This window comes from Lepidochelys olivacea, assembly GCF_965140295.1.
Source record: "Lepidochelys olivacea isolate rLepOli2 genome assembly, chromosome: 11".
Taxonomy (NCBI): domain Eukaryota; kingdom Metazoa; phylum Chordata; order Testudines; family Cheloniidae; genus Lepidochelys; species Lepidochelys olivacea.
The window spans coordinates 59,055,233-59,068,330 of record NC_140421.1 but is presented as its reverse complement, the minus strand read 5'-3'; the positions used below and the strand labels follow the sequence as shown (position 1 = coordinate 59,068,330).

General features: G+C 42.7%; 1 protein-coding gene across 2 annotated transcripts in view; it reads right to left on the bottom strand.

Annotated features, from left to right (window-relative positions):
- The window catches only part of SPATS2L (spermatogenesis associated serine rich 2 like), a 145,821-nt gene that overhangs the window by 103,871 nt on the left and 28,852 nt on the right, over positions 1-13,098 (bottom strand). The gene's annotated exons all lie outside the window — the stretch shown is intronic.

Here is a 13,098-nt window from a genome sequence, read left to right as displayed (position 1 = left end):
ATCTAGATGAATGGAAGGCAAGAGACTAGAAATAAAATTTAAATTCAACTGAGGGGGTTCTAATGATATTGTAAACATTAAAAACTGACCATTTATGGTATCATTAAAAATGTGGTAATCAATCTCTCTCACTCCCTGTCCTTTTTCAAAAATACATCTATAAAATATGGAGAAGTTCAATCTTTATACACTTATAAAATATTTTATTATAGAAAAATTAATCAAGCATTTGTTAAAGAAGGGACACACCTAACATTTAGTTCACACACTAAATGTTTTAAGAAACCATATTAGAGTCAGTTTAGGCAGAGCATGATTGGTAGAAACTCTGTCACGCTCTATATGGGTTGAAAAAGGAGTACAAATGATTCCTTTAAAAACCCCAATATTTTATCCATCTGTCGTTAAGAAAGCATACAATGCTATTATGCTTTCTGAGCAAGTAATGGGAACAGGGAACATAAGAACACTACAAGATTTTTGGAACCGTTCTTTCATTAGGTAACACTAGGTAAGAGTCTGAAAACCACCTAAAGCCAGATCCTCAAAGGTCTTTTAGATGCCTAAGTCTCACTGAAATTTATGGGAGTTAGGTGCCTAAATAGCTTTGAAGAATTGAGCCTAAGTGACTCATGAGCGTCAACAGGACTTGTGCTCCCAAGTCACATAGGCTCTTCTGAAAATCCCTCCTGTTCTGTTTCTCATCCTGACTTTTAAGAGAGTTTCACATCTCCATTCATCCCAGACAGGAAAGGTTACACAGAAATGTCCTGTTCAGAGCAGTATGCAAAATCTCAGTTGTAGGAAACTGATGCACAGAGTGAGATCTTCTCTTATTTCTGTATTATTTAAATCACACTGTACCATATTTAAGCCTCATTTTTACTTTGGTTTTGTATCCACTTCCAAGGTATATGATCATGGATTTCTGCTTGCCTCCAACAGCCATCCAAATGTGCCTGGGAAGACTCCCGGGCAGTGACTAGAGCAGAGGTGGACAAACTACGGCCTGCGGGACCGTCCTGCCTGGCCCCTGAGCTCCTGGCCTGGGAGGCTCGCCCCCGGCCCTACCCCCGCTATTCCCCCTCCCACACTGCCATGTGGGCAGCAGGGTTGCGAGCTCCTGCCACTCTGAACGCATGGTAAGGGGGCGGCGGTGGCGTGCATGCGGTGGTGAACAGGTTGGGTAGTGGGTCCTGGGGGGCAGTCAGGGGACAGGGAGCAGGAGGCGGTTGGATGGGGCGGAGGTTCTGGGGCAGCTGGGGAACAGGGTGGGTTGGGTAGGGCATGGGAGTCCCGGGGGGCCTGTCAGAGGGTGGGGCAGTCAGGATAGGTGTGGGTTGATATATGTGGATAGGTCGGGGCAGTCAGGCAGCGGGGAGGGTTGAATAGGGGGTGGGATCCCGGCGGGGTGGTTTGGGGCTAGGGATCCCAGGAGGGGGCAGTCAGGGGATGGGAAGTGGGAGGGGGCGAATAGGGGGCGGGGGCCAGGCTGTTTGGGGAGGCACAGCCTTCCCTACCCGGCCCTCCATACAGTTTTGCACCCCGATGTGGCCCTTGGGCCAAAAAGTTTGCCCACCCCTGGACTAGAGTGTAGATTTAGTTGGTTTAAACTGAGGTGTCAGTGCTTTCAACCACCCCTTCACTGTAGACTATTCTTTTTCCTCATGGACCACCTGATCCGTTCATTCTCTTCCACAGCTCTTGTGCAATGCCTTTCATCTAAGGAAATGAGCAGTCTCCAATGAAAATGCAACACTACTTCATAGTCAGTCACTAGCAGGTGCCAAAATGTGATGAGTTATATCCTGTTCTCCCAAGATCTCTTCAAGATAATATCCTAGAACCAGTAAAGAAGGGGCTGGTGATGATATAACCATTGCCCCTACCTCTTCCCTGGGGTTCTTGCAGGGAAGAGCAGCTTTAAATTCCTGCACTACTCCAATGACATCCCTACTGACAGAGGCTACCTGAGATGAATCAATCATCCCTTGGTTTACCAAGCCCTTTCCCTCTACCAGGGAAGGCCCATCCACTGTAGGGACTGTGCCAGCCAGCTCTGGGCCCTGTAGCAGAGCAAGAGTTGTGAGCAGCTTGCTTTGATGATGAACCTTTTGTCACTAGGGTTTGAAGTATGGGTTCTCCTGGCTTCCGCTCTATGAGTGAATCTGACTCACTGTATATTATTCAGCATGAACTGGATGTGTCTCGAGTCCTAGGATTAATATGCAACTCTCACTAATATAACTGTGTACAACTAGTGGCTGGATTCAGCTACTCAGAGTAGATAAAACAGTCCTCTCTCATATGCAGTGTGAAGAGGATTTCTCCCAGCATTTTAGAAAGAACCAGCTTTGAAAGAAAATTCACTTTCCATAACAGAGTTTGCCAAAATAAACATTTGAATCTCACTCTTCACTAAGTGTCTGGAAGAGTCTTACGAAACATGGTGATAAAGAGCAGTGAAATATAAAAATCCTCTCTGCAAAAACTACACACTCCCTCTAACAATTTTTTCCACTGTAAAATCAGAGTTAACTTCCAATTTCCACAAACTGTATATTATCTACTAGTCATTCTAGCCAGGTATTTGAGTCATTCAAAATAATTTACACTGTCTCTGATTTTAGCTTAGCACAAACTGTAGATCAATTTATTTCTGCTGCTGCCCAAATTTGTACTGCTACATGGACTGCGGCATGTCTGAATACTAATGCCTGAACTAGCAGGATAGCTTTTTCTTTTAATCACAGTCGTATTTTTTAGGGCTGTCAAGTGCTTAAAAACATTAATCGCGATTAATCGTGTGATTAATCAGACTGTTAAACAATAATAGAATACCACTTATTTAAATATTTTGGATGTTTTCTACATTTTCAAATATATTGGTTTCAATTACAACACAACACAAAGTGTACAGTGCTCACTTTATATTTATTTTTGATTACAAATATTTGTGCTTAAAAAACAAGAAAAATAGTATTTTTCAATTCACCTCATACAAGTACTGCAATACAATCTCTTTACCATGAAAGTTGAACTTATAAATGTAGAATTATGTACAAAAATAACTGCATTCAAAAATAAAACAATGTAAAACTTTAGAGCCTACAAGTCCACTCAGTCCTATTTCTTGTTCAGTCAGTCACTCAGACAAACAAGTCTGTTTGCATTTGCAGGAGATAACGCTGGCGACTTCTTGTTTACAATGTCACCTGCAAGTGAGAACAGGTGTTCACATGGCATTGTTGTAGCCGGCGTCACAAGATATTTACGTGCCAGATGCATTTAAAATCCATACATACCTTCGTGCTTCAACCACCATTCTAGAGGACATGCATCCATGCTAATGATGGGTTCTGGTAGATAACGATCCAAAGCAGTGCAGACCGACGCAGGTTCACTTTCATCATCTGAGTCAGATGCCAGCAGCAGAAGGTTGATTTTCTTTTTTGGTGGTTCGGGTTCTGTAGTTTTTGCATCAGAATGTCACTCTTTTAAGACTTCTGAAAGCATGCTCCATACCTCGTTCCTCTCAGATTTTGGAAGGCACTTCAGATTCTTAAACCTTGGGTCGAGTGCTGTAGCTCAGGGGTTCTCAACCTCTTTCTTTCTGAGGCCCCCCCCAACATGCTATAGAAACTCCACGGTCCAGCTGTGCCACAACAACTGTTTTTCCTGCATATAAAAGCCAGGGCCGGCATTAGGGGGTAGCAAGCAGGGCAACTGCCCAGGGCCCCACACCACAGGGGGCATCGTAAAGCTAAGTTGCTCAGGCTTTGGCTTTAGCCCCAGGTGGTGGGGCTTCGGGCCCTGGGCTGCACTTCTGCCCAACGGGGCTTTGGCTTTCTGCCCTGGGTCCTAGCAAGTCTAACACCAGCCATGCTTCACGGACTCCATGAAACCTGCTCGCGACCCTCCAGGGGGCCCCGGACCTCTGGTTGAGAACCACTGCTGTAGCTATCTTTAGAAATCTCACATTGGTACCTTCATTGCGTTTTGTCAGATCTGCAGTGAAAATGTTCTTAAAATGAACAACGTGCTGGGTCATCATCCGAGACTGCTATAACATGAAATATATGGAAGAATGGGGGTAAAACAGAGTAGGAGACATACTATTCTCCCCCAAGGAATTCAGTCACAAATTTAATTATCGCATTATTTTTTTAATGAGAGTCATCAGCATGGAAGCATGTGTTCTGGAATGGTGGCCAAAGCACAAAGGGGCATAGGAATGGTTAGCATATCTGGCATGTAAATACCTTGCAATGCCAGCTACAAAAGTGCCATGCGAATGCCTGTTCTCACTTTCAGGTGACATTGTAAATAAGAAGCCGGTAGCATTATCTCCCGTAAATGTAAACAAACTTGTTTGTCTTAGCAATTGGCTGAACAAGAAGTAGGACTGAGTGGACTTGTAGGCTCTAAAGTTTTACATTGTTTTGTTTTTGAGTGCAGTTACATAACCAAAAAAAATAAATCTACATTTGTAAATTACACATTCATGATAAAGAGATTGCACTACAGTACTTGTATGAGGTGAACTGAAAAATATTATTTCTTTGTTTATCATTTTTACAGTGCAAATATTTGTAATAAAAATAATAATATAAAGTGAGCATTGTACACTTTGTATTTGGTATTGTAATTGAAATAGAGATATTTGAAAATTTAGATATTTAATAAATTTCAATTGGTATTCTATTGTTTAACAGTGCGATTAAAACTCCGATTAATCGCGATTAATTTTTTTAATCAGGATTAATTTTTTTGTGTTAACTGCGATTAATTAACAGCCCTAGTATTTTTTTAAAATAAATTACAGGGTCAATATAAGTATCATGGCGATTTAGGAGCCAGATTTTCAGAAGTGCTCAGCGTCCCAGAGCTCCCATTTACCAATGCTATAGTGTCTACAAGTCCAGGCTGTGATCGGGGCCTTGTTTACTGTGTGTACGTGGAGCATGTGGAAATAACAGTCCCTACCCCAAAGAGCTGACAATCCAAATAGGCCAGATTTGCAACAGTGCTCAGGCCATATGGGAGCTGTTGGTTGCGGAGTACTTTGGGGAAATCTGGCCTCTTCATTGTAGATGCTTTGGTAGGAGCTGAACTCTTTTGAAAATCTGGCCCCAATTATGGGTGCTGATCACTTCGTTCTGTCCCTAGAACTATACTCAAAATTGCAAGAAAGCAACTGGCAACAACAAAACAAGGGCTACACCATTTCAAACACAATCTGTGCCCTAGGCCATACCAAGAGCTCCCTGGACAGGGCACTGGATGGAGACTCATGAGACCAAGGCTCAATGCTTGGCTCTGCCACTGCTTTTCTGGGTGGTCCTGTGAAAGTCACTTCCTTCTTGAAAAGAAAAGGAGTACTTGTGGCACCTTAGAGACTAACCAATTTATTTGAGCATGAGCTTTCGTGAGCTACAGCTCACTTCATCGGATGCATACCGTGGAAACTGCAGCAGACTTTATATACACATCTCTGTGTGTATATAAAGTCTGCTGCAGTTTCCACGGTATGCATCCGATGAAGTGAGCTGTAGCTCACGAAAGCTCATGCTCAAATAAATTGGTTAGTCTCTAAGGTGCCACAAGTACTCCTTTTCTTTTTGCGAATACAGACTAACACGGCCGTTACTCTGAAACTTCCTTCTTGGTGCCTCAGTTTCCCCCATCTGTAAAATGGAGGATAAATGATACTGATTTCTTTGTAAAAGGTTTTGAGATCTAAGGATGCAAAGCACTGTATAAAGGCTAATTATTATTATTGTTGTGTACAAAGCTTCATGCAAAGCAACCTCAATTTACTGTGGTTTTGCTTCCCCAGTTGCAAATGAGATTTCTCTGTATTTCAGCTGTACATTTTTCCGCAGGGGAAGGGGACAGACAGGCAGGCTATACTAGGGAATTTTTGCACCCCCTGCAAACCTTGGAGGGGGCAGTTTGGAGCAGGACAGAGTAAGGGCTAAGGATCCATCAGAGGCCCACAAAAAGGTGCAGAAGGGCAGCAGCTGCTACTTCAAGCTAGGGATCCAATGCCCACTGAATTCAATGGAAAGACTCTCATGGACTTCAATGAGCTCTGATCCATGGCCTTACACTGTAATAAAAGCTAAAGAAGGGCTGCACTGCAGCCCTAAGGAGGTATGTGAGGGTGGGAGGAGGTGGAACTTTAGACCCTCACCTCCCACTTAATCCCCAAATAACTCAGAGAGTATGTGGGGATGGGTGAATTTCACCAACCAGAAGAATGCAGTTCCAGTGCTCTGTAGAGTCTTGGCAGCAGCCCAGGCTCCCCACCTTCAAGTACGGACCTGTACCAATACTTCACGCTTTCTCACTTGGCTCAAACTGCTGCTGTGACCCTCAATACACATAGATTCCTCCTACACACGACACCCAGCAAGTACTATTGCTCAAACTGCTGCTGTGACCCTCAATACACATAGATTCCTCCTACACACGACACCCAGCAAGTACTATTTTTGAACTGTGACAATATTCTAAGCAGTTTGTAGTATTAAAGTCTTCATTCACAACTAACTGTCCTGGCAGACAGGATAACAGGCTTCAGCATGTAGGAAAACCACTTTGTCAGCCCTGCCATGAGTTTGTATCTGTGGTTTAGCCACTTCTGAGTTGTGCAGCCCTGGCATCAGGTAGGCATCAGACGAGATCTGTGGTTAGATTCAGAACAGAACAGAGCTGTGTTGCTCGCCTCAATGGACCCAACAATTTTGGCTGAACAGAAACATCTCTCTGTGGTTACTCCATATGTGGACTTTCTCCCACTAACACACTTGAAAAAACAAGACATACACACACAAAGAAATTTACTTGGGATAAGATTCTGCTCCTATAGCCACACAGCAGCTCTTGACTGGTTGCTGCTCTCCTTAGATGGGCAGAGGTCTCAATCATGAAAAAGTGGGAGAGGAATGTGGGACAGCGGATCTGAGAGCAGAACTGCGTCCATGGTAGTTTGTCAGGGGTTTTCCTTGCTATTGGGGACCAAACATTAGCCTCCTCCCTCACATCCAGAGCTGAGTGAACAATGACTTGTCTGTTCATTCCATCTCCCTGTTGTCAAACTGTGTGCAAGCACAATGAGCTTGCTGGAGGGAAGGTGCAAGGAATGTTTCCTCCCACTAACCCCTTGTGCACCTTGCATTGGGACAAGGGACAAATCACAGTCCAGGCACCCTCGGAATCGCTCCTTCCTACTGCCCCTATGGCTATAGCCCCTTTGCATTGTCCTGCACAGTGGCTTGGTGCACTGGGATGAACAAGTGGCACAATCCAAAGGAATGGTACAGCATGCCAGCTCCCTCTACATGGCAAGGAAGGACTGGGCCTCCTAAATCACAACCCCTCTGAGAGCTCCCCTAGAGGAGAGGTGCAGCTCCCAGTCTGGCAGTTTGACTTGCTGTATTTCTACAAATAGGTCCACTCATCACAATTTTTCAATGAATCTTTTCTGCAAAGCCGTGTTTCAACCTATAGATGGCTTGCAAATTTTTCAATGCGAGTATATGTGAACACATTTGATATTCACGATTTGATGTTTACACTGTGTGAATTGGTTATCTGTGTCACATGGCATTGTTTTTATTCCTCAACTGGATTATTTTACAACAATAGACGCACTAAGAGCTTTAAAATGCCCAAATTGAGCACTTATGGTGCAAATTCTTGGGCAACAATACATTCACAAAGCCATTGGTGACACTTTCTGATGCCAAGAACAAAAACTCATCCATGCTGCTGTTCATAGAAAGAAAATAAGAGAGGCCATGAATAACGATGGAGCAAATTCTCAGTGTACATTCTAAATATAAAGCTCATCTTAAAGAACTAAGAACTTCATTAACCTTTGTGACTTCCTAATAAAGTGTTTGTGAAACCCCAGTTCAAGTTCCTATTTTGATGTAAGTGTGATCAGTTAAATCCGACAGGAGAAGTGCTTATTGTGTTTCTTGTGTCACACAACCCCAAGTGTAATTTTTCATTTAATGAAGCATTTAGAGTCAAAAATAAAACGTTGCCAGGAAGAACAAAGATACTGATAAGGAAGTGACTCATCGAAGTTCTCCACAAAGCTGAACTCAGTTTTTCACCCTGCTTCAGATTTTTTTGATATTTCATTTCCTGAGGTAATCGCACAACTTTAATTTTTAACGTATGTTAGTTTTGGAAGGACTTTATCTGGCATTCTGATAAACACAGACTTTTGTGTTTCAAAACTAGAGTAGTTCCACACTATTAATGTGGAAAACTGCACAAGAGATCAGCCAACAATAGCTGCGTGTTTATAAGTGGTCACAGAATTACACATACTTTTCTTATTCAGGCCAAATGGCCACCTTTAGTTCAGACTTCTGCTCCCAAATCCACATAGTGGAACTCTGACATGATCTTCTCTCAATGTCTCCAAGACAGCAAATTGCTTAAACCCATGCTGAAGTTCAACTGAATTCTGTGGGATGTAAATAAATGCTTAAGTAATTTTCCACATAGGGATTAATTCACGCATGTGCATTAGTGCTTTTCTGAACTGTGTGCAAAACTCACAGTGGTACTAATGAGAATCTCACACGGAGGGAGAACACCATAGCCAAGAAATTGCCACGACGAAGATCCGAGAGCAGAATTTTTACCTACTTGAGATTCTTTTTTAGAGTGACATTCAACTAAAAAATCACCCCAAAACCATTTTGAAATAAAGCAATACGCTCATCTTAAATATGTGTGGTAGAGCTTGCCTCCAATATTCACTGTTCCCTACTTCCTATTATTTATCTACCTACTTATATGGCCCCCAGCACCGTAGCATCCTATAATTATAGAACATATCCTCACAGGAACCCTGTGAGGTAGAGAAGTATTCTTATTCTCATTGTACCAATGGGGAACTGAGGTACAGAGAGATTATATCCAAGATTTTCAGACTAATGTTTTTGGAAAAGATCTGATTTTCAGAAAGTGCTGAGCATCCACCCTGTGAAAATAAATGCTTATAAGGTGTGGGCATCCAAAACCACTACTCACTTTTTAAAATCTTGGTTTAAGTGATTTGTCCAAAGTCATATATTGACAGAATCCATTGATTTCAGTGGAGCTACACTTATTTCTACCAGATGAGGACCTGCTCCACAAAGTCTACAGGAGGCAAAGCCAGGAACTGAACCCAGAGCTTCAGAGTCTCAGTTCAGTGGGTTTTTGTCTGTGTTGCAAACTTGTGGCTAAGGCTAAGGCCTTAGCCGCAAGACTGCTCTTCTGCCCATTTCTCAGCCTCAGCCATGTAACACAAACACAAAGCCAGTCCCTGCCAAGAAGTCTTGCATTCTACAAAGCAGACACATTAATCCTGCCTCTGTGTGGGGGATGCACTAAATGACCTCTTGAGATCCCTTCCAGCCCTACACTTCTATGATTCTAAGACAGGAAGCACTGGGGAGCCCAGACTCGGAAATAAAAGTAGTTTTGATTTTACTGAAGACATTATAAGATCTTCTTGTGAGGATTGTGGAAGGAGTGGATGTTCAGGATGGATCTGGATGAGATGAAGGATGGTGGTTTGATTAACACAATGAGGGATGTCATCCCTTCCATGGGGTAGAAAATGCCCAGAGACTGGAGTAGAAAATGTGTGTCTAAATCTCCCATTTGAGAGCTGAGAGCACAACATTGCTCATGAAGTGAGAGTCATTAAAAGACCTGCCCAGCTTTCATAATGCAGAAGTTCATGTAAACTCATGTGGGCCTTTCAGGGTATGTCTGCTAGGTGGTATGATTTCCAGGGCAGACAGACAGACTCCCACTAGTACTGCTCCAGCTAGCATGCTAAAAATAGCATTGTGGTTGATGCTGCATGAATAGAGGCTCAGGCTAGCTGCCAGAGACAAAGGCTGCTTAACCCTCTGGGTCTAAGCTCAGGTGTTCAGATCAAGCTGCTGCTGGTGCTACAACGTTCATATTACTATTTTTAGCATGCTAGCTCGAACAGAGCTAGAGCAAGTCTATCTACTTATGCTGGGAATCACATTCCAGTTGCAATGTAGACATATCCTTGGTCTATTTTCAGCACCCACAAGGTGCAGAAGCTAGGGGAAACTTCTAAGGCCCATAGGTGTCCAGGGTGGAGGCTGAGTGCTGAAGAAATCATAGAATCATAGGACTGGAAGGGACCTCATCTAATCAAGTACCCTGCACTCAAAGCAGTATTATCTAGACCATCCCTGACAGGTGTTTGTCTATCCTGCTCTTAATGTGCAACAGCAGGAGACAGTGCTAGAATCAGCTTTACATCTGTTTAGCTTAGGCATTTTGTGATATGCCCGTTGCCACAACTGCTATGTGCCTTGTACACAAATTAGAAAGCAGCAGTTCCATCCAAAATGACCTTAATCTCCATCTGTCTGTTATGTATGCTATTTTCTTCAGAGGAGTGGCACAAGTCTGTGATATGATCCAGAATTCTTATTAAGTAGTAGAGTTCTGGTTAAGTTAAGTACACTTGATGGGGCATATTATTTTGCTACAGATATGATTCACAGTTGTCACCATGATGCACGTCACAATCACTTAGCATTTCACTGCTGCAGCAGGGATAGACACAGATCTTCCTTCTCCAAAAGCACAGGTCCATGCTGCTTGAGCTAAGGGATGATCTCCATTAATTGTAAGCCATACAGGGCTTGTGATGCTCAGGGAACATCTACAAAGGAGCTGAGAGGTGTAATGCCCAGCTTGGGGAGTCATACATGGGCTAGCGCTGCTGGAGCTAGTGTCTAAAAATAGCAGTGTTGCCATAGTAACATGAGCAGCGGCTCAGGCTAACCTCCTGAGTACAATCCTGTCCGACACCCCGCCCCCGCCCCCCAGAATGTACTTTGGTGGCTAGCCCAAACCGCCACCTGTGCCATCCAAGACACACTGCTGTTTTAGGAGCTAGCTTGAGCAGAGCCAGCGCCTATAGATGAAGCAAGATGGGAATCGCACCTCCCAGCCGCTGTGTAGATGTATCGTCAGTTGCGCAGTTCCGATTCCATCCAGTGGAGGCAGTGGTACGTATCTTGTCATTTCATGACAGTGTTCTGTTTAATGTGAAACAACCTTCAGCTTATGGTGGGTTTGTTAAGCTGTCATGGTGAAGCTGCATGGAAAATCTTGTCCTTTTCTATATTTTATGTGCATATAGGATAGAAATTGGAGTGACAAGGCATTTCACTTATCTGCAGATTACAGCACTGTGAAACCTAGGCCTGGGCAGGCCACAGCACAGCAGCTAGTAGGAACAATTTTGAAACTAAATTGATTTGTGTTTTGTTGATTGTATGGATTCTTTTCCACTTGGTTTCATTTCTGTTTATCTGAGTTGTTAGCTCCTTACACATTGCCTTACGATGATACCAGAAATAATTAGCTCATATTATATTGCCTCACTCCTCACCCCATCCCTTTTTTCCTATGTGTTTGAGTTTCTGTGAAGGTCTATCACGGTTTGCAGCTGAACGACATGCTGAATTTATATTCTGAGCTCATCCAGTACTTTGTGCAAGATGATCCTTTGAGGAAGATAGAAAAGGGCAGCTACTTAGAGGGAGAGAAAATGAATTTGATCAAGCTATAAAGTAAAATGCAGTAAAGGTTCATTTTTGTAACCGCAAAAATTCAAAGGTGACCAGAAGCCAGTATTTTTCTCTCTTTCAAGAATATATTTGTTTAAACATATCAAGGATTTCGTTCTGCTAATCAGTATCTGAAACCAGCAGGTCCATTTCTGTCCTGTATGTATGAGAATGTGAGCTGAAATCTGTAGCAAACTGGACTAACTGTGAGTACATGATTCCAATGGGGTTTATAGGTTTTTAATATTTTCAAGGTCACAGAGGTGAAAATTAAATAATTTAACAATAGTCTTCAAGGCTGATACATTGACTTGGAAATCAGTGCATCTGGGTGCACGTCCCCTCTCTGTCACAGACTTTGTGTGTAACCTTGGGTAATTCACTTATAATCTCCCTGTGCCTCAGTTTTTGCTCTGTAAAATGGGGAAAATAGTACTGCCATCCCTCACAGGAGAAATATTTGTGAGGCGCTCAGATACTATGGTGCTGAGGTCCATAGGAGACCTTCTTTCTCAAACATTTGTGCAAACACCCCCCCGTGTGCTCTTCCAGTACATATTCAGCTCTTGTCAAGATCTGTAGAACAAATACCTAGATTCCTCGTGTTGAATGAGTTATAAATCCAGTTTTTGCTTTTTTCCTGCTGTATTTACCAACATATCAACTCTTTTTTATACTATAGTCAACTAGGCTACCAAATTTTACTAATTTTATAAAGGAGCCTCCAATAGAATTAACCTACTGTGCTTTGCAAAGTAATTTTTCTTTGAAAATGTGCAACAGGCTTAAACAGAGAGTTGTTACATGGCAAAACTACAAAGCCATGTACAGCTGAATGTTTAGAGAAGGTGGTATCGTAGACATGTACACCCATTATTTAACAATTTAAAACCCAGTGGCCATAAACTGTAGCTGTCACAGAGGAAAGCAAAAACAAACAAAACATGGTGGTGTGAAGCAAAGGCTTCTATAGACAAATTCTGTTCTCATACATTTGCAACCCAGGAGTATGGCCAAGTATATGGTAAATAATTACTTGTCTAGCTATTAGCTCTACCCACTAGAGTTGAGTGAATGATCAAGTCAGTTTCTGACCAAGCTTTGAGCTGTCAGAAACGATGGCCTGTCTGTAGTGCAGAATATTGTGCGGCACATCTCCATCCCTCTTAGGAAATGGTATAACACAAGAATTTCTCAGTTGAGTACGGCTAACTTTTCATAATTCCGTTAAGAGGTTATTGACTTCCTGCTATAGTTGGTCTTCCAAATAAGAACCATAACTTGCATCTTTGTAAAAACAACGTTTGTCCATGGATAATCTGTGAAGGATCTAAATTTGTAAAATGGATTGTCTGCCCAGCTCTGGATGGCAGTGTACCAGAGCACACAACCCACTACAGGAATCTCGTTAGAATCCAGCTGGCTGGAATTCCAGACCAAAGGTCTTACCCATGGA